Source organism: Cydia amplana, chromosome 12 (genome assembly GCF_948474715.1).
Source record: "Cydia amplana chromosome 12, ilCydAmpl1.1, whole genome shotgun sequence".
Lineage (NCBI taxonomy): Eukaryota > Metazoa > Arthropoda > Insecta > Lepidoptera > Tortricidae > Cydia > Cydia amplana.
In genome coordinates, this window is record NC_086080.1 from 16,738,284 (window position 1) to 16,761,951 (window position 23,668).

The 23,668-nt window shown below is 37.0% G+C and overlaps 1 protein-coding gene across 2 annotated transcripts in view; it reads left to right on the top strand.

The window, feature by feature from the left end:
• The window catches only part of LOC134653145 (uncharacterized), a 92,205-nt gene that overhangs the window by 41,853 nt on the left and 26,684 nt on the right, over positions 1 to 23,668 (top strand). The gene's annotated exons all lie outside the window — the stretch shown is intronic.

The following is a 23,668-nucleotide window of genomic DNA, read 5'->3' on the forward strand; positions in this document are numbered from 1 at the left end:
CGATTCCTTTGAGTCCTCTGCTACAAGGCTCGACTTAGTTTATCAGACTCTTTATAATCAAGTCTAAACTCGACTTCTTTTCAACTTGTTAATGTGCATTTCGAAATTGTTTGTAAAAAAATCGAGAGTTCTCTCAAAAGGACTCAAGTCTCTACAAAAGACTCGGATCTCTAAAGGGGCCCACTGATTAACAGTCCGCCGGACGATATCGGCCTGTCAGTTAGAACAAAAAGTTGACAGTTCCGAACAACTGACAGGCCGATATCGTCCGGCGGACTGGTAATCAGTGGGCCCCTTTAGAGATCCGAGTCTTTTTTTTTTACAAACAATTTCGAAATGCATTATGTTTATGTCAAATTCGTGAATTAGGTAGGTACACAAATCATTCAATAATGCCTAATTTATTTAGAGCCGAGTTCTTCAAATTTAGACTCAAAAGACTCGAGTTCCTACCAAGACTAGTTTTTATTCTTATTTATAATTATAATAGCGACCCGACAGCGATAAACCTTCCTCTTAAATCACTATATCTATTAAAAAAACCGCATCAAAATCCGTTCCGTAGTTTTAAACAGATAGACAGTGGGAAGCGACTTTGTTTTATACTATGTAGTGATTGACCCGCTTCTGCTTCCTGTCTCTGTCACACACGCCAGCAGATGATCAACGTTTAAAAGCGTAACCGACGTACAGAGGTCTAGGCGCCTTAAGTGGAGACCAGACGAGACAATTTTTCGCCAATCTGTTGAAATTGTCCGATCGAATCAGGCCGTGCGGACGAAAACGCCAATTTGATTCCCCGATCAAATCAGCAGGTGCGGACACAAAAATGCCAGTTTACGAAGTTAGTATCTATGGAATGCAAATTGGTAATTAAATTTGTGTAGGTACGTGTGGAAGCTAGATGAGATTGGCGCCAATTATTTTCCTGATCAAATCGGTCGATTTGCCCAGCTCGTCTGGACTCTACATTAGGGACGCGTCAATCTTACTCTAACGTTGTCCGGTCCGCGGCGGATAGCACTGTCGTATAATAGTTGCGGCATTGACACTTCTTCAAGATCAAGTACTTACATATGTATATATATATATATATATATATATATATATATATATATATATATATATATAATATATATATATTTTTAATTATTATAATACTTTCTACTTTATTTATCTCATTAAATACAACTTAAAAGCTAAATCTAAAAATAAATAATACTAAACTTAAAATAAACCTACTTAAAAATTAAACGATAATAGAAAAAATACCCACCTATGAAAGGTCCCCCAAGTCCGTAGCCTGCGGAAGGGTGCCCATGAGGCTGGCTACATTACCCCGCTGGATGACTATGCCTATACGTTGACATAGGGTCACATATTTAAAATCGGTAATATCATCATTCGCTTGCCCTTATCCCATTCACTTGGGGTCGGCGCAGCATGTCTTTTTCTTCCATACCTCTCTCTCGCCCGTCATCTCATCATTCACTCGCGTTCGTTTCATGTCATCTCTCACACAGTCCATCCACCTTTTCCTCCGTTTTCCTCTCCCGTCACTTCTCTTTACATTCATTCGAAACAAAGACATAGATTTTAAATTAGGTAATAAAGATACTATACTTGGTCAACCAGATCTTGACAGTAGAAAAAGGCGGCAAATTTGAAAAATGTAGGCGCGAAGGGATATCGTCCCATAGAAAATTTGAATTTCGCGCCTTTTTTTACTGACAAGATTTGGTTGACCAGCTATAAAATAAATTTCGCCTATAAATGTCAGTTAATACAAGAAGTACTTTTGCCTAAATACTTGTGTTTGACAGTATAATCCTAAATACTTGTGTTTGGCATTAGAAAATGGTCCAGTAGTGTTAGTTAGAGTTAGTATTAAAGTTTTATTGGTCCTATCACTTCTCATCGGAAGGCACTAAGGTTAAATCAGCTTTTTATTAATACATCGTGTCGAAGTGCCCTTATATTTGAGTTTTAATAAAATCAATATAAAAATGTAATAACTTATTGGCCTTACTCTTTTAATTACAAAACGCATATTATTACACTTTACAGCCATTGGAGTCAAATCTTTACTGTATTTTGTTCAATAAAACCCGTTCACTCGTTCTTTCAATCCGCTCACTCGCAGCTGAATGGGGTGAGTGAAATCAAGCCTGTATTATCTTTGATTTGCGAGTTTGGGTAAACCTCGGAAACCTTGCTGAAACCAGTGACCTTGCGATGTCTAATTTGTCATGATCATGATTGAAAACTAAACACATTTTGAAACTAAAAAATATGGTTGTCTGTAAGTCGATTTACGGGCAATAATTTTGCGTGATAACGTCATAAGAAAACATTGATAAAAATTGCATACTTTTATACGTTACCATGGAGATCTGTCCACAACGTTACCATGGAGATCTGTCCACAACGTGACACTTTTTCGTGCATGCTACCCACAGACTTGTCATTCTCGCGCTCGCGCTTGACAGACAGCTGAAGTGTGCGAAAGGGAAGCCATCACGTATATGAACATCGCATGAGTGCGAAAGAGTCAGACTACAAATGAGAAAACGTGACCAATTTTGAGTTTGACGACGGCCGCGGACGGCCAAGAGCGTATCACGGTAATTTTCAATTTGAAAAATATACACAAATTCGGAAGAAAGCTATTTGATAAAGTAATACAATAAAGATAGTGTCTTGTAGTGTACCGGATTTCAGTGTCACAGGGCCAAATAAACCTAGCAAATACTCATTTCAGAGGAATAATGATATTCCGAGCGAAATTTTCTTAACGATATTTTGTCAAATTAACAGCATAAAAAGTGTAAGAAGCCGGTGTATACAGTTGATTATAAGTTTTTCTTCCTTTGTGTGCTAATATTTTATCATATTACTCGATAATTTAAAATATTTTGTGTAAAAACATAAACTGTTACTTTACGCTAGGGCTTGACAAAATGTTCAGATGACAGTATCGATAACTTGTCGGTATATTAATAGCTATACTTGGTCAACCAGATCTTGACAGTAGAAAAAGGCGGCAAATTTGAAAAATGTAGGCGCGAAGGGATATCGTCCCATAGAAAATTTGAATTTCGCGCCTTTTTTTACTGACAAGATTTGGTTGACCAGCTATATGTAATCATTTCTTAACAAGACATAATTAAGATAATAACCTTTATAACCGACTTCAAATAATAACGATTGATACCCTTTTTGAAGGTTTAGGAAATTTAAACTTCACTTTCCAACCAGTCCAGTAAGAGCAGGCGTGTCTCACTCCGCGATTTCATCGCTTTGCTACAGGTAGCTAGAGTCGGACCAAGAAAAGTCTGCAGCGGATTTGATAGCCCACACAGGGCAAGTGTTATTTTAAACGTCAAACTTCTATGAAATTATGACGTATAAATAACACTTGCACTGCGGGGGCTATCAAATCCGCTGCAGACTTTTCTTGGTCCGACTCTAAAAGTACATCCGTTCGGCCCCAATTTTGGGGAAAGCCATAAGCCGCGCGTGGCGCTGTCGCCACCTAGAGGCCATATCTGTGCTGATCGTAACAGACGCGTTTTGTTAGAGAGTGAGTATTCTGTACTTAGTACTATTATTTATTCTGTGGTAAGAGTTAGACTAAAATAAGGCTGTAACGATTTTGATAGCACACGCAGTGCAGGTGTTATTTTATACATCATAATGTCGTAGAGTTTTAACGTTTAAAATAACACATTTGAAAAAGTAGTCGATAAAGCAATCAAACACCGACAGATTATTAATATGTTGTAACATGACATCACTATTTTTGATCTCACATAGACAATTTACGCACACACTTGCATTTCATTTTTGGTCGCACTTTTGAAGATTGACAGTTGTTCTTGTCTATTCTAATTCTATGATGCTACCGGTGTTCATCGATTTATAAGACGTTATCACGTCAAAAGCACACATTTATGGTTGTGATAGGGCAATCCCGCAGTGTCAGGAAGCCCTTGGAACTTGATACCCTTAGCCCTAAAGTCTTTATTTGGTGAAGATCGCTATACGGTCAGTCGGAACACCTACCAAAATTAAGAATTGAAATTTACGTTGTCGGCCTGATTGGAACTTTAAGATACGTCGAAAATTTGCTAAAGATACAATGGATCGGATATGTCTGTGTCAAAAGTGACGTTTTTGTTTGAATATACGATATGGATCGGATATGTCAGTGTCAAAAGTGACATTTTTGATTGAAGAAACGTCGAATAATTCCAACTTCACGACCCTCAGGAAGTGTATACCGTACACTGGCTGAAGTTTTTTACAAATAATACTTATTAATTCGATCGCACGTGGGATACACTTTGACGTTGGCGAAATCATCGAGAGTATCGATGGAGCCATATTACCCAAATATTGATTGATTGACCCTCAGGAAGAATCCGGATTTGAGTCGTACATACTTTACGATCTCCTCAACCTCTGGTTAGAGTTGTACCGTTCTCAAAAACTTACTCCGGGGAATATTCTCGAACGAAAACGTCTCCCATAAAGAACAGAGAACGTTCTCGAAAACGACACAATTATATAACACTTTAAACTCTCGCGTTTTGTACACATATTTACATTTGCTGGGTTGTCAGTCTTTCCGTGACCACAGCTGGTGCACTCAGCTGAAACGTCGGAATTTAAAGTAAAAACAATGAAATTATATCGCGTTAGACCCGTTTGTGAAATTAAATATGGACACAACTATAGCTCTTGTGAACCACACTTAGCTGAACTTAACCCTCCGGTCATCACGGGCTCGGCTAGCAATCACAATGACATCCGAAAAAGCCTCGCTGTCAAATCAATCACACTCAATCGTGGCGGCGACGCAAACTTGAATCATTCCTTCCCTAACTTTACATCACCGAAAATATGACCGTATTTTATACGTAACAAGATTGCTTTTTGAATTGATGTGATCGGAAAGCTAAGACTTTTAGCCTTTAATGTAAGGGCGTTTTTTTCAGTAATTTGCTTTTGAGAGCGGTGGTAAGTGCCTTATTGTGAGTTTGTTTTCAACTTGTTTTGTCAATGTAGCGTTCCATTGGGGTTACCCTCATCTGGCAGAATATTATTTGACAGAAATACACTTTGCATAACACCTATCGCAGAAAAACTGTAAGTCAAATGATATTTTCGCATAAATATATACTTGCCATAATAGTCATTTCGCATAATATTCATTTGGCAATATTAGGTTAGTGGGTTAGGTTAGGGTTTTCAGCCAAATAATATTATGTGACAAGCAGTATGCCAAAAGTATTTCTGCCAATATATATTTTTCTGTCATAAAGCATATCTGTTGATTAAAAGAAGATCCCAACCTATAGTGTAACAAGACTGTACAAAAACCAATAAATATTTTTCATGTTTTTTTAAATATTTCTACCTACTGCCGTATTCGAACTTCAAGATATTCACAAGAGACGACACGTACTAGATCCATTCTAGATACGTTATAGTTTAGATTTCAACTAGTTCTCTTTTGCAGCGCAATTCGGGCAACCAATGTCACTTTTACGATAGATCGTGTTAGATATCTATTAGATGTGAATTAGATCTCTAAGTAATATCTTGTGGAAATCGTTCAAAAGTATCTCCAGAATCACGGAAATGTCAAATTTGACAGGTTAGATCTTAAACATATCGTTATCGTATCTTGGCGATGTCTAATAGATGTCTATTACAAAATCCGAATCGGGCCCCAAGTAACATGCAATACAAAATTCTAATAATTGTGTTTACGAATAAATTATTTCTATTCTACAGTCTACAACTAGATCCGCTACGGCGTAGCATGTCGTAGCAAAGAGAGTTGATAGTTGTTGGCTACATGGGCACTTGTTAGCTTTTCCATTTGAATAAAACCAACAACATTAGAAGTAGTAAAAATCGAATAATTTTGTTCAAAAATACGACGTTCACAAAAAAAAAACCTTTCTACAAGTTTACAATGTTGTCAACGCAGTAAATTAAACGCCACTTGTTTACTTTACTTACAATATGGTATTTAACTACTAGTCAAATCAGTTTCTATTTTAGAACTGTCAAAATGATTTTTTTCCTATGGAATTTATATGAAACACTAGCATGCATGTGACATCACGATCAAATTACCTATTCTTTATAGTTCTATACGGATTTTAAAATATAAGTAAATTGAATAATTTTACGGTTTAGACTCACTTGTTTTAAGTCACTCGCGCGACTATAAGTAATTCGATTATAAGTAAATTGTGCTTAAAAATGACTGTGTCTACGTTTCTCTATTAATCTTCTGGTGCTTTACTTCTTGCATGGTGTAAAATATTTTATTTTAAATACAGTCAAATACCCTATAGGGTACCTAATTGTTTTATGCAGACTTCTGCAATTAAAAGTAACAATACCTCACAAATTCCACCCTTGACTAGAAAAGGACTCAATAAACATTCAATGATAGTTGCATAAGGCAACGCTGTTACGGCAGTTCGTTAACAAAAACAAAGCGCCTGCCATATTTGCCTGCGCAATTACGACGCTGCGCCTTTTTGCTTTAGCGCGACGATAGGTTTTCATAGTCGTTTTGGGCGTCGAAAACAGACGCTTTGAGTGAGTTGATGCCGAAAAAGACTTTGAAAAAGGCCTTTTTTATTATGTGAAAAAAAATTGAATTATAAATAATGTAAATGCTTTTCTAAGTGATTAAAAAAGTGAGAAGTTTGTAAACAGGCAATGCATCGTAAGAAATAAATATAAATAAATAAATAAATAAATATTATAGGGACATTCTTACACAAATTGACTAAGCCCCACGGTAAGCTCAAGAAGGCTTGTGTTGTGGGTACTCAGACAGATCAGAAATGATGACCAATATGAAATACATACAACGATGTACCTAGTAACGAATGAGGCCTAGTTTCCAAAAGTCATGTATGACTGAAGTATCTCGCTCACTTCTGGCATTCTATGAAAGCAAAGCACCATGCGGAAATTTTTTGTAATTAATAATTGATATTGCTATTCATTTCTTTATTTATTTGCATATGATTTGGATGCGTCAATTATTAATTTAAATAGGTTGACTGCTACAGTTATTGGCCACTGATAGTAATTGGCCACTCTTAACAATAAGACTTCTTTTGGCTTGTTTCTTTCCGATTTGTTAGGAAAGGCCAATTACTATGTAGTGGCCATTACGTATAGCAGTCACCCTAGTTACTAGTCAGCATTTCTCCAGTAAATAGAATTATGTAGTTAATACGCCCATCATATATAAACTCTGAATAGTCAGCTTTTTCAGTAAAATACGCAGTAACTTTGAAAAATGTTTGCACGAATTATCAACCTTGCATACAAATTTTAAATTTCGCTTCAGTAGAAACTGACAAATCTGGCTTACCAGAGTGTATACCTACACTCTAGCAAGCAGTATACAATAACAAATGGTACAAAGCATGTGAATTGTACCTACACGTTGATGTGCGATTAGATGGCACAATCTCGGCTCGGGGTGAAAATTTAACCGCGCCCGAATCACGCGCGTATAGTTGCGTGACAATGCATAATTCACGGGGCACATACTGACTTCAGCTTGAAGCGGACCCGTCGCTTTTTGAAGTGAAAACTTCTTTAGCGGCGCTGTGCACTTTTTGAGGTGGGGAAAAAATGTTAAACTCGAGACAGCGTCAGACGATCACGTGGCCGTCTTACGGTCACGTGACCGTAAGACGTGACCTGATCGAAAAACTGTTACATGTAATGTTTTGAGTTTTTCTTTATTGATTTAAATGCCAACTAGTGAGTTTCGCTCTAACTGGTATTAATATAACTAGAGTACTAACAGTGATGTGCTTAGGGGTTTCGAGTGATTAACGCTAACGCTAGATGGCGTTAACCTCAATTATACATAGTGCATTTTGCAATAGTCATTGAGTTTTCACCTCTGCCGGCACTCCCTGAGTGCAACCCGTTGGTTTTTTGTAAGCTCCACATTAATCGATCGATCAAATGATATTGGGGTGAATATTTGGATCCACTGAATCACTAGCCTATATTCTGCTAACTGAGCCACCGAGATACTTCACCCAAGGACAGCGCTATTTACACCATATGCGCCTTAGGGAGGCGCCCTAGCGACATCAACGTATAAGAGTTTTACACGTCTTAAATGGCTACCTTCGGCTACCTTTTTAAACTGGTGAATTTCTAATATGACTTGGAACTCCGGTAGCCGTTTAACCTTTTGAACGCCAAGAACACCAAAAGTCGTCGTTACTAGTCGTGCCCACCGCGCCATGGACAACTATATAGTGAAAGTGTTATGACGTATGCTGTCAAAGTAACCTTCACACTTTCCGAGCACGGTGAAGTCTGTAGAGCTTATTAGATAGTTTCAGGTCGAATTACGCTGGACATTAATTTTTATATTAACTACTAGCTGTGCCCGCGTCTCCACCCGCGTGGAATTTGGTCTGTGTGAGTAAGCGGCAAATTAATCCCTAATTTCTCTCCCTCTCCCCTGGAGGCGGAACTTGAAGTAAAGTGGACAGATGGATACGCTAAAGTGCCATTCAATAGAACTTGCTAACTAGGTACGAGTGTAAACAAACCGCCATACTAAAATTGACACTGAATGTCAATTTACTAGTAACTTTTGTTTACATAGTTAGCAAGTTCTATTGAATGACATTTTAGTATTAACTATTATTATACCTACCTACCATGAATTAACTAAAACAAAATACATTATATTCACAATATTTTCTTTTTGCTTTAATACACAAACACAAACGGTTTTTGAACTTAACATTATGCCGCAGTAAACAAAAATTCAACGTATTTTTACGCCACCGATTCACGCAACGTACTACGTAGGCGAACAACGCGCGAACGCGAAGCGAAGCGATTCGGCGCGGGGTGAATCAATCCTTTGATACCTATTATAGAAGTGTCCTACGTGGGCGGTCTCGTTGCAAACGCGAACGCCGTGGCGTGGGCCCGCCGCGCCGCGTCGCTTCGCTTCACGTTCACGAGTTGTTCGCTTGCACGCAGCGTTACAGCGTCTCTACCCACAATGTTGGCCCGTATGTTTCCACATGCCTGTTGTTTCAAGCGCCGCAGTGTTTTGTTATTTATTCAGACGCGGTCGACACCTGAGGGACGGGGTTGTTAGATACCACAGACCACTAGCTTCTAGACTCGGACCATTGATCCACACACGATATGTTTCTGTTTTTTTTTTATCCCATAGAAAAATAAGCGTTCCGTGAACAAAGTTTTGTACGGAACACTAAAAAGATGACGTCATAACTCCTCTCCTTTTTTCTTTTTTTTGGTGCTACGGGTCAAATTGATTCAAATGGCCTAAAGGTCAATCGTACCGATTTTCATGCTTTTACCTAGCACATGATTGGCGCAACAGTATCTCGCGGCGAGATAGACTAGCCATCTTTTTCTAACTGTGATAATAAAAGAGGGACGGGTAGTCTATGTCGCCGCGAGATACTGTCGCGCCAATCATGTGCTAGCCCGGCTGTAAAATTCGACACGCTTACGCGTTTATCTAGAGATTCACACTCCGCTTCTATGGTTTGTTGTCAAAATTACAGCAAGTCATGGCGCAAAATAAGTACTTGGTTCTTATAAATTTTGCTGCTTTTTGGTGCTTATTTTGAATATGAAGCGGTGTCTATAATGTGGTAGTCTATGGATAACGTTACAAACAGTCCCAGGCTAATTTATAAAGGAAATGTGAATGTCACAAATATACCTACTATAGTTACGAGTTACGACTTTATTTCATAGTGTGAGAGATAAGTCTGGAAATAGAGAATAAAATGTCTCTAAGAGAAAGGTTGTATTAAAAGCCGTAACCAAACGGACCTTGACCTTGACTTGACTGAATATTTTGAGGACCCTTTTTTTGTCAGTAAAAATGGAAAAAGCTCGTGATTCTGAGTAGAAATTATATAAAAATCCCCAATTCTAACACAATCAATTTTGGTACAACTTTATATAGAAATGCCACTCTTAAAATATATTATTGCATAGTAACAGAAGCCAAAGAACTTCAGTATCTCATTACTTTGTAAGGCGGTTCAAACTGCATTTTTGCGTTATAGAGAGCCATGCCGCTGTCTCGCTCTAACGCACCCGTGTAAGCGAGACGGCTGCGGTGCGCTTGACCTATGCGCTCGCGATTTTGGTAGTTCGGTTTTCGGCGTGTGGCGGTGCTTGGATTCATTGATGTTTTTTTTTATACAAAATTTTTGAAACTAGAGAAATAGCACCAACGTTTGTCCAAAGTGGTGAAATTTTCCTGTAATTTTAAAATTTGTAATAACGTTTGTAGACGTAAATAGAATCTTTTTTGAATAATTGTTATTAAGTTACAATATATGAAAGTCATTTACTCATAAAAACCAGACCAATTATTTGAATAATGAAACCGATTTAGAGTTAACTCCCGAAGTAACTAGAAATATCGCTTAAAAATCTGTATGTACAACATAATATATATGTTAGAATTAATAAGGTACCTATGTAAAATACAAATCACATTTCGCGACATTTGTGGTTTGCAAAATGCGTCACACAAATTCTTTAAAATAACATTTCTTGAAAAACCATTTGCGTCGGTCCGATATTCTATTATAAAATAGCCAAATTGGAGTGGAAAAAGTGCTACGAAATAGTAAAAATGTATTCTATTTTGCAATACCTAAGAGAGTAGAACTGAACTGTGCAGTAAAAAAGAATACATAGTGCATTGCCCGCACATGGCGTACGTTTTCTGAAATTTTGCTGCTATATTATTTAGCTTTTAGGTGCATGTGTCAATTTAGATACAAGGCAGAAAAGAGAAACGAGTATGACTTTTCATTAGTGTATGGATTATTCAAGAGCTTGTTGGATCTTTATGTATTCTATTTAATTCTTTAAAACATAAAAAAGGAACTACTGGAAACTTTAAAATACTCGTAGATTGCATATTGATAAAAAATGAGTGTTTACCCAAACTTTCGCAGAAGCCATTTGAAATAAGAAAAATAGTTATCATAGAGACTGCTTTACCTTTTTTTTAACTCTGCCCAATTTGGAAAAAAATATATGACGTGTATAGTTGCATTCCACAATTTGTCACAACAAGTTTTGGTGGAAAGTAGGCGTAGACGGGCTTCAAATGGGGATTCAAATTTCTGTAGAAAAAAAAGAAAATGTATAATTTATCTCACGTACCTATAGTTTTAAAGATAAAAAACCCATGAAATGGTGGGCTGTTTCTACAACTTGTTCAGATGATTAATACATATATTATTACGAGAAAATACCACAAAACAAAACAAAACAAAATTCCAATACCATTCGCATCTTTTAAGATACCTAGTAACAGTTTCAATCATAGGTACGAGTAAGTAGTTGTCATATCAAGATATAACCAAATTTATAACAATACCATACAATTATTCCAAAGCATACATTTCGCACAATAAAATGGAACAATTCATCACTCTGCTCGGATAGGCTCGGTATTAATTATTCCAAGCTAATTGTTTCTATAACAATAGCGTCAATCTCCAGCTTTATATAATAACTTACTTAAGACGATGATAGAAATGTGCCGTTACCAATACTTCTATTTTCAGGACTAGTGTTATCTGCTTTGGTTTATTTTGAAGTAGAAGTAAAATGTTTTTTACTCTAAATCTGTTCATACTATTGGATCATCTTTTAGCAATGTCAGTTATAATGTTTTAACAATTTAGAAACCGATGTACCTGCGTTTATGTTTGTAGGATTGACCAGTGTTTTTACTCGATCAGCATTACTGCAATATCTTTCTGCCATGCAACAGTCTTAGGATCCTTAGCACATTGAGTGCCAGCGATTGCTATGCGCTACGAGCGTAGCCTATAACATGGGAAAAACCGTATGTAGCGAAAAGCGACTACGGATAGTGTACCCGCCTGGCGGGTTGCTATCAGTGAATGCTTTACAATAGTCCCGAAGTTCCAATAAAATGGTAGGTGCAAATTTAGGTATATTTTTTTAATTTCAATAAACATTTCCCTATATTTCTAAAACCATAATATATTTTTGCATCCACTCTCTCCCACCGGCCAATACATTACACCCGAAATCTATATAATGTATGTTCCTATCCTCTAGTACTTACGAAAAATGATTGCCCTGCACACATGCATACACGCACACAAGCGTATAACGACACTCGCAAACTACCTTTACAGATGCATTTACCCATACAAATGCGGTGCCTGCAGTAATATTCATACCCTTAAAAACATTGCGTGTTTTAATAAGTACGTAATCTAGAGTCCATTTAGAATATGCTGGTATTCTTTGTTAGTTACAAGTAATTTTGATACGAGTGTTAAATACCTAGTTATTTGTTTTACAAGGGGGCAAAGTTGTGGTTTAACCGCTCGTGCTAATATTGATACCCGAGCAAGCGAAAGATTCCAAAATTGAACCACGAGCGAAGCGAGTGGTACGAAAAATGGAATCTTGAGCATTGCGAGGGTTTCAAAGCACGAGGGTTAAACAAAATTTGCCCCCGAGTGAAACACAAAATTTTTCACCACACCAACCCGAAGCAAATATTAAATGCAAAATATCAAACAAAATCAAACCAAATGAAATTGAAATGAATGTTATTAAATATTTATCATCCAAAATCATAATTTAAAAGTCAATTCTACCAGAAAACATAAGAAAACAACTCAAAATTTGCATTTGATTACTTTGTCTCACATGTGAATAAAATGCAACTTTGCTATCAGTTTTTGAAGTGCAAAGTAAGCCTTTCCGACCTGGTGTGGTAAAAATTACTTATATATATGTATTTGTGCAAATTAGCGATAGGTAGGTACGCAAGATCTTGCTACAAAATATTACTAAAACATAGCTATAGAATGATAGGTATGTGTATAAATGGGCGGTGGTTGAATGGACGTCAGACTTTCAATCCGAAGGTACCATTGATTTTGTCGGAACTTCTGTACGGAATATCATTTGATATTTATATATATATTACTACTAGATGTATGTGAAGTTCCCAACCCGCATAGGGCCACTGTGGGGACTGTAGCCCAAGCCCTGAACAATAGGGATGATGACACATGTTGAATTTTATAACAAAATCTAGTAAAATAGATAGCAAACGAGCAATTTATCACAATAATGTGGATATTAAAATAAAATATTGAAAAATTACAAAAATACGGGACCTGAAAGTTTCAAAATTTACGTTTTTTTAACTTCCAAAAACGATAAAAGTAAGGGTACCATTCGATTTCTTGCATTTCATCCAGAAAAATATTGTATAGCAACTATATACATAAACGCAATATTTCACCGACAAAAACGCAAATTTTCTTGTTTTGTCCATACTACAAGACAGGCGATGACGTCACGGCCTCTGGCCGTTTTGTATAGGGCGTTTCGCGAGTGAAGTGCGACTGTCGGCCTTTGACTACAATTTCTGACTTTTGTGTTACTTTAATGCAATGGGTCCCATATAGACATTTGATCCTAAAAACAAACCCGATCGATTAATACCATAAAAAAAAATTAGTCATGTAGCCTATTGGACCGAATTAAATCAAACCAGCAGTTTATAGTTTATATCCCCTTCAATTTTCTTATAGTAGATACTACGCAGAATACTTAACAGGCATAGTAAAACTATTCCATTTACATCTTCGAGCTACTATCTTGTTTTCCGGGATCCGGGATCCGGGTGCGTTAGCGGGATTTAATGCGTTTCGGATGGTCTCGAGGGATCGGTAATGACCGCGCCACGTTTCGTTTTGTTTGGTATCTACTATAAGGAGATACATGTTATGTATATAACATTTTATAGTAAATAGTAACCATGAAAGTGTTTGGCAATGAATTGTTAATGGAATAATTTATGACGGTTATTTGACAATACGTATTTCGTTTCGTATAACTAGAGGCTGATTCTGATGCAACAAATTGTTAAGGTACCTATTTTGTTTTGATACGACGTTGATGGTGTCTTATGGAATTTTACTTTTAATGGTTCTCGCTAAATTTCGATTATTTTGTTGAGAAAAGTAGTAGTAGCTGGCGTACGTTTCACAAGACCAACATCGCCGGTAAGCCAGCTCAAAAAGGCAGGAAATTAAGATAAGATAAGATAGCTAAACTAAGTAACTTAATACTGGTATCTTAGGTATTTCGTGTTAATATGTTATTTAAATGTCTTATTGGGGCACTTTAATTGGAATAATTTAGGATAGGTTGAAAAGAGCAATCTCTCATACAATAGAAGTTACTACGAAAAAGTTGGCTTGTTAGAGTGCTCCTTCTACCAAATCCACTCCGAATCAATTATTTAACAAGAAATAGATAAAAGACAATACAATCACGTTATAATACTCAGTTATTTGGTTTTAATTTAATACGTATTTCACAACATAAAACCAATAAACGCGCACCATCTTTCCGCGCACCGTTTGCACGCCACAAAATATTCCCAAAATTTCCCTTCGCCCTTCATCTGTGTATGTGGATGCGCCTGGGCAACCTCTGCGCGTGTGCGCGTGAGCCGGTTCGCATTCAAGTACTTTTAGGGTGGCTATAGGTACTACTTTTAATGGCTATGTTCGAGAATTTCGGGGTTACAGCACTTGCTACATCTGTCGGGTATTATGCGATGGTTTTGTATAAACTTTTTCGAAAAGTTCTAATTTATATTTCTGTAATGGGATTTGAGAGGCGAATCGATCGGCATCTACATGATTTCTTTTAAACTCATAAGTTTTAATGTTGCTAAACTAAAAATGGTGTACTTGTTAGAGGGTTTTCTTTGTTTTATAAGTTGTATAGCTTTTTTCGGGATTAGTTCATTGGCTAACTACCCCTAAGGAGAAGTGGGGAGTACACATCTCGAATGCCACATAGGTAAATCGAACTACAGGATTTTTTAAAGTTAAATATTTCTAGTCAGAATCAGAATCACGAGCTCTTTCGATCCTAATGGGAGAAAAAATTTAAATATTCCTAAATTTCCATACATTTTTAGATCCTCCCATTCCGTAAAAATGATAATGCAATCACACTTTTATTCTCCTATTATTAGGATCTAAAAATTCGGGGTTCTGAGTAGAAATAACAGAAAAAGGTCCAAATAAAAAAGTGTACAATAGCATAAATAAAATGGCTCTAGCACAAAAAAGGTTATAAAATAAATGTAAAGGTGCAAGCGAGGCCAACGAAAATAGTCTGTTTCAAAGTTGCGCAGCGAAAATGTTCGTGTAAGTGTAAGGTTTGAGTGGACGCTCGGAGCGCAGCGTTCGGCGGGGCGTGCAGCGTGGCGTCGGGCTCACGCGTGATGCGAGCAGCGTGCACTAAGGCCGCTCCTATACGCTTGCATTTGTTTGACATGCACGCCGCACGCTGCTCAAATCACTTGTAAGCCCGACGCCACGCTGCACGCCCCGCCGAACGCTCCGCTTCGAGCGTCCACTCAGGCCTTACACTAAGGAACACCATTTTGACTTCATTGTTCTTACGTGTTGTATTAATTTCTGACTGAATTCACAGGGAGCGGAGACTGCTGTACTTGTAGCGTTTTTATGGTTATTTCTTGCTGAAAGGTGTAAGTGTATGTAATGGTTACATTACATGAGTAAATGCTAGACTCTTAGGATATTTAATTTATTTAGAGCTTAGAGTAACTTAAATAACTACTTTCAGAAAAAGGCGGGCCTGCAAGTAAATAAAATAAATATTGTACTACTTATAAACCTAGGGAAGAGCGGTGCCTCCCAACACAAGCATAAGCTTACCGGGCGGCTCCATCCCCTGTATCACAAAAATGTATACTATTATGAAATAAAGAATTTTGATTTTTTTTAATTTGAAAAAGTAGCTAAAAGATAAATATGGTTTCATCTAGTAGAAAGTATAAAACTAATAAAGCGCTAAGCTACGAAACTAACTTGTACCGCAAAACCACCAAAAACTATAGTTCAGTACTAAAACTATGGTTCAAAATTTTCATTTTGGTTTGCTCTTAATTTTTTCAATTATTTATGTTGCCTTTGAACTACGACATTCAAATAATAGTCACTCCTAAACGAAGATATTTGCGGTATTCTTAGACCGTAGTCGGGAGTTTTTGGACTATAATTATTTGGTAGTTTTACGATACTTATTCAAAAAAGTAGAAACGTGAATCAGTCTCCAAGAGATTTCTCCCATATCCAGTACCAAATCGCATTTTTCATATTTTTATAGAACATAAAATAATGGGAGGCTTTAAATAAAGCTATATTTTTATAAATGATGCTCTTCCAGTACCCATAGTCAAGTAAATATATTTTTTACTACATAAAACACTTCATTCTTCTGAAGTGAAATTTTTCGTTGCAATCATGGCCGTCATGAGAGTGGATAAGACTTAGCCTCAGGCTACACTCACCATATTGTTGCCTGTTTACGCACTCGTTGAATTTAAGTAAGTATAAGTACATACAAGTGTGTTTTACATGCCACAAATTAATATACAACGAGCAAAAATCTAATTTACCTTTGTTAAAAATATTTTTTATTTTCCCCAAAATCACTACATAGTATAAAACAAAGTCGCTTCCCGCTGTCTGTCTGTCTGTCTGTCTGTCTGTATGTATGCTTAGATCTTTAAAACTACGCAACGGATTTTGATCCGGTTTTTGTTAATATTTAGAGTGATTCAAGAGGAAGGTTTTTGTTTAATTTGTTAACCCATGCGAAGCCGGGGCGGGTCGCTAGTATTTTATATTCCGAAGTGAAGAATGATTCAAATCACATATGTTGATACAAAGTAATAATCTTTATTTGAAGTAATAATGTTTAAGTAATTTATGTCGGCAGTAAAGGAATGATAAGGCGATGGGTGTTGCTTTACGTTCGTGTAAATTATGGTTCAAAATTGCGGAAACGAGGCGGCGCGAGTGTTAGTAAAATCAAGTTGTAATTAAAGTAAAAATACATTCAGGGTGGATGAAAAAAGACGGCAGAGTAGAAAAATCAGAAAATAGTAGATTGAACAAGAAATAGCCTGTTTTTTTACAAAAAACACCGTTGTCGTTATTTAAAAGTAATTTCATTTGAATCAGTGGACAATTTGAGTTACGGTTTGTGAGATAGTGTCTGCTGTAGGAAAGACTGATAGTCATAAAGCTTGCCAAACCCCAAACATATGGCAATGTGATAGATTTAATCTTTTATGTCAAACGGGTCTAAAGTGTCATTCTAATGGAACTTGCTAACTAAACGTGCTTGCTATACAAAAGTCACTAGTAAATGTATATATTTTGACCGGTTCTTTACATAGTTAGTAAGTTCCATAGAATGACACAGTATATTTTCGCGGTGAATCTTTAGGCCAAAACTTAACTAGCTAACTTTCGCGACAAAATGTTATGTAAATTAAATTTTTTCAGATATAAAACTGCGAAAAAGGTTTTTATAACTAAATAATGGCATTTATTTATAAAGCACTCGCTTCTGATTAGAGAGGGGAATATCAGTTTTTAACAGTTTTATTCCCAATTTCTTGACTGGCTGACTGCTATATAGTTATTGACCAGTATATACCAGGGATGTTGCGGATGCCGATATTTTGACATCCGCGGACGCGGATGCGGATGCGGATGCGGATTTTTAAAGGCTCACATCCGCGGATGCGGATGTCAAGATAGGTACATAAAAAACGTTAAATATTACATTTTAGTAATTTTTATTTCAAAAAACCGGCCAAGTGCGAGTCCGACTCGCGTTCCAAGGGTAAGTCCCACTCACGCTTGACTACTAATTTTTAATAGGTTTTTTGGGTAATGACTAAATTACCTAGCAGTCTAGCACTTACGCCGATGTTAAGACGTTCCTGTACCGACCTGTTCCGCATCCGCATCCGCATTAAATCCGCATCGATTTTATGCGGATGCGGATGCAGATGCGGATGTTGAAAACAATGCGGAAGTTCCGCGGTTGCGGATGCGGATGCGGATATTCGCAACATCCCTGGTATACACCGTGAAATTTTAGTGGTTGTCTTCCCGCGGCAGGGCGATTTGCTATCGGTAGTACTTTCGAATTATGATAGACAAACTTATAAATAAACTGTTTTCCAAAAAAAAAAATTACAAAAAAATATCCTAAACTCGAACAAGCGAAAAACAATAGTAACACACCAAGTCGACGACAGTTCCCGATATTGTAAACAGATAAACAAATAAACAAGCACATGTTACTTTTTTAAACTGTGTAACAGGCTAGAGTGCTCTATTTGACAACAAAATTAAAATTTACTTAGACTGTTCCTTCACGATTAACAGTTGATATAAAACCTTTTTATTAGTTTGATCTTGCCATTACGTTGTGTCAACTTTGGTAAATCGAATAATTACATCCTCTTCGCTTATTAAACTAATGTGATAACAGATCCTGTCAATGTCATCACTACTATTTCTAGTAAAATGGATCGACATTACGAATATTCTAATTTAGAGTACGTCGCGATGGTGCAGCTGTACGCTAGGGCTAACTACGACTCCCACGCCGCTCGGCGACTTTACGCGGAACCGGACCATTTACAGTCGCTGCGTCTTCGGGGGATTTTAAACCCCCAAGTTCCACACGGACGAACAATTGTCGCCGCAACACAGCGGCTGCTTAACCACGGGCAGTTTCAAACGCCAGCACATGCACAGGGCAGAGGTCGGCCGGCTGTTTACAATGCAGAACTCGACGAAGAGATCATCGAGTACTTCGAACAAGATCCTCGTCGTGTTAGCAGTGTTAGCAGATCTTTACTACCAGCATGACGGGTGCCCGGCTCACTATCAGCGCGCCGTGCGGGCCCACCTTGATGCCGTGTTTCCCCGGCGCTGGATTGGGCGTGCTGGGCCCGTGCCTTGGCCAGCGAGAAGCCCGGACCTTACTCCGTTGGACTTTTATTTGTAGTCTGAGCTAAAGCGCCTAGTGTACCAGCGGGAATACGAAAATCGAGAAGCGTTAACAGTGGCAATAACCGACGCTTTCGATGTTATTAGACGTGACGTGACAGAGACACACTAATATCATTGAAACAAAATCAAATTAAACGTGCCAGATTGTGTATTGAACGTGGCGGATTGCAGTTCGAACAATTATTGCGGTATCGGGAAGTTTAAGTGTTTAAGTTTTTGATCATTAAAAGCTTGATCGTAACTTGTTATGTTTACTTTTAAGGATCTGCAAACTAACTGCACGTAAAATGTGTGAAGGAAAAATAAATGGAACTACTTTTTAGGTTATTTTGTTTCATTCACTCAAAAGAATCAGGTAGGTACTACTGCAGTGCTACTACTGGTATTAGGTCACTTTCGAGTTTCGTTCGACACATTTATAAATCTGGCATTTCTTAACATTATTTAAAAAAAAGATTACACATCGACTGTATATCGATAGCAGAATCATTTCGTTGCGGGAAAACAACCACTAAAATTTCACGGTGTATACTAGCAAGTAGTACTCGTAATTGGCCACTCTTAACAATAAGGTTTCAATTGGCTTGTTTCTTTCTGATATGTTGGGAAAGGCCAATTACTGCACCGTAGCAATATGCATGCAGAACATTCTGAAATTTTTTAGAAAATATCATGAAAAAATTCTCATGCAAGTTTCCATTTAGAAAGTTCCCGTTCAAATTAAAGATTATTACTCAATGTTCTAACTGTTGACGATTGTTTCATTTAAAATTCAAGTACGTAACTTAATGATCATATAAATCGAAGTTAACTGTAAAATTTGGCAATAAACGTAAAAAAATACCGAGGACGTTTCACGAAAATTAGCAATTTTTGAAAATTCACTGTGGCACATTGATACTCCTAAACGTTTAGGTCAAGATACACTAGGGACGGGATGCAACATTCATTGAGGCTTCTTGAATCACATATCGCAGTTCGATTGAGTAATAAAAGCACAGTTTTAAAACGAATAAAACGGGCGGCAATGTAATTTTACCGCACAAGGCCTTGCCGAGCGGGTTTGATTAAAAGTTGTGGGCTTAATGGGAAATATTATGATACGATGGATTTTGAAGTTCAAAGCATTGAAATTATTTTTAAAACTTAGAAAAAAACAATAATGATGAAGAAACTAACGGAAATGTGCATCTAATCACCTACTTTCCCCACTTGTAGATAAATAAAATTCAATTTTCTCATCAGTTTTTTAAGAATAAAGAGGCTCCCGATAAGACCTAGTTTACCCTCTGGGTTGGAAGGTCAGATAGCAGTCGCTTTCGTAAAAACTAGTGCCTACGCCAATTCCTGGGATTAGTTGCCAAGCGGACCCCAGGCTCCCATGAGCCGTGGCCAAAATGCCGGGACAACGCGAGGAAGAAGAAAGAGGCTCCCGAGTTGGTGCGGTGTAAAACTATTTCCATAGTCGAGAATCCGTGGCACACTAAATGATTTTCCATTTTCTCTGCTACGCATAATTTTTCTTAGAAAACAAACCATGTACAGTCGCTATCAGATATATCAGAGCGGCCAAGGTGCTTATAATTACTGAACGCACACTCTAATGCCCTGAAAATAGAGGCGTGTTCAGATATTTGTGAGCGCCTTAGCCGCTCCGATATATCTGATGGCGACTCTACACTCCTCTCGCATTTTCAACTCAATTGAGCGGTGATTTAATAAGGACATTCTGAAATTAGATCTAAGTCTAGACATGAACTAGAAAGGCCTAAATTCAGTCGAGTGGAAACGAATTTATAGACAGACCGGATTTGGCAGAAAATGAAGGGTGTTAGTGAAATAAGTATGGATTTCTTTTACTGATTTTGTTTTCCTAACTTGTCACATGTTATAATTAACATGTTATAGGATATCCGCGGGCTCAGCACGGTTCCATTTTTATCGACTATCACTATGCCCGTCACTTTCGCACTTACGTACTTGTTAGAACGTGACAGGCATGGTGATAAACGATAAAAATGCGACCGTGCTACTAGGGCTGGACGAAACTTTTGCATGTTTTGTGGGAAGTATAAGTAGGTAGTTTTTACTTACGTTCATTTTAATAAAAAAAAAATATTTATTAACATTAGGTACCTATCATTTTGCATATATAAAACTTATTGTCACTCTTTTTGTTTTTAATTATTTGATGTGATTACAACTTGTTTAGTGTAGCTTATGTGTGTACATACATACATTTTAGAGTTAGTGTTCTTACAATTACAAAAATATAAAGATAAGATAAAGATATAATGCTCTTTATTTAGCTATTACTCATATTCGTTAATAAAATGATTGATTTTATTATACCTAGCCTAATTATTGTCCTAAATGTAAAATTCATCATAAAATTGTAACAATACAATGCGTTCAAAACTTTTTAGGTAAGTACAAAATCTGCCAAAAAAGTATGTAAACGTAAACGCACATTTCCTTGCAAATACGAACTCAAAACCCTCTTAACATTTTTCACCATGCCTGATTAGCCCATCGTATTTCAACGACCGAATACCTAAGACCCGGCACATAACCCAAATCTCACATAGTACCATGCACACAACTAACTGGCTATTTCTAAACCTTAATACAACGGCATAAGGTATACCATTGGTAATTTTAGCGAGATGCTGTTAGTACTTTCCAAACCTGAATTACCGTTAGGCCAACCAACAAAGATGCTGTGGTTTCACTACAAACTTATACTACACCTGTTAAAGAAACTTTCAAGCCTTTATCACAGTACTACGGACTAAATTCGAGTGTTTTATCGACGATCGGACGGTAAAGTTTGGCTGGCTGTACTTGATTCGCAGTGCAAATGGGATCCGAGACAATACGAAGGTTTTCTGTAGCCTGACTCATGGTTATTCGGAAAATAATACCATTTCTATACCTGTAAAAGAAAACGTTGCAAGGTTAGACGTGAGTCATGGTTGTAAGTGGGTTAGTTGTATGTGTAAGGATTAAATATTCTTTATGAACAGTTTTGGTTACACATTGACGAATAATGCACAGACTCCGTTTTAATAGGACTTTAAAATTTAAATCATATATTTTTTAATGTTGTACGACAACTCTATGAATATTTGAACGCACAAACTAAACCGTTAGGTACCGAAATTTGTAACCTTAAATTTGAAATATACCTATATTCATCTAATCATTAAATGATGTAGAGCAGCGGTCGGCAACCTTTTAACAACCAAGGGCCACATAGTAGTTAACGAAGTTGACGCGGGCCGTACTTTGTTAATATTTATGACTTTATCAGACATTGTCGTTTGTCAATATTATATACCTACAAAATAGCCAGGGAGGCTCGCGGACCGCAAGTGACAGGTTCACGGGCCGCAGGTTGCCGACCGCTGATGTAGAGTTTTAGTAGGATGGCAGCTAAGTCGGAAGCTATATATTTAATTGCGATATAATAACTGGCCAAGAACACATAAGAGTATTATGTGTTTCTTACATCAGTACAGTCAGCAGCAGAAGTTGCTAAGCGGGCGAGGTGTTTAAAATGATCTTGACGCGACTTTATTGTTAAGAGAATAAAAGCATGTCTAGGTAATACCACCCTAAAAGAGAAACAGTCATATTTTCACTGACTTTCCCATGGCCCTGATCACCACGCAGATATTTACTGGACCTAAATAACTACCTTCAAAGTACAAATTGCTCCTGAGGTCAGCATAAATAAAACTGTGGGGTCGTATCAGAACGTTACCCAAATTTTTCGTCCTTACATAATGATTAGCTTGTTATCAAGTAAATAGTATAAGCATAATAGTTATTTTCACCACACCAGGTCGGAAAGGCTTACTTAGCACTTCAAAAACCGATAGCAAAGTTGCATTTTATTCACATGTAAGGCAAAGTAATCAAATGCAAATTTTGAGTTGTTATCTTATGTTTGCTGGTAGAATTTACTTTTAAATGATGATTTTGGATGATAAATATTTAATAACATTCATTTGGATTTGATTTGGTTTGATTTTGTTTGATATTTTACATTTAATAATATTTTCGGGTTGGTGTGGTGAACAATTTTGTGTTTCACTCGACAGGGGCAAATTTTGTTTGAATGAATGTTATTAAATATTTATCATCCAAAATCATCATTTAAAAGTAAATTCTACCAGCAAACGTAATAAGATAACAACTCAAAATTTGCATTTGATTACTTTGCCTCACATGTGAATAAAATGCAACTTTGCAATCAGTTTTTGAAGTGAAAAGTAAGCCTTTCCGAGCTGGTGTGGTGAAAAGTATAATATTATAATAATAGAAAATCGAATAAAAAACAAAAACTGTCCTGAACCCACTTCGCTTTACGCTTACGTAAAAAGGTCCCAAATCTTCATTATTTATTCAGTAAATCGTTATATATTAGTACTTCAAAACCCTCATTGTGCGGTCAAAGGGCCTCATTAAGGGCTTACACTGTTTGCTCAGGATTAATGAGTATCAAGCTAAACCATTCGTCAATCTTCTGAGTAAATAACCCTTTCGCCTTTAAACAGTACTTGTGTGGGTAACAAATAAGCGGAAATTAACAAAATTGTAAAAGTTGGTTTACAAGCAAGCAATTTGTATGCCCATAATAGCATTTG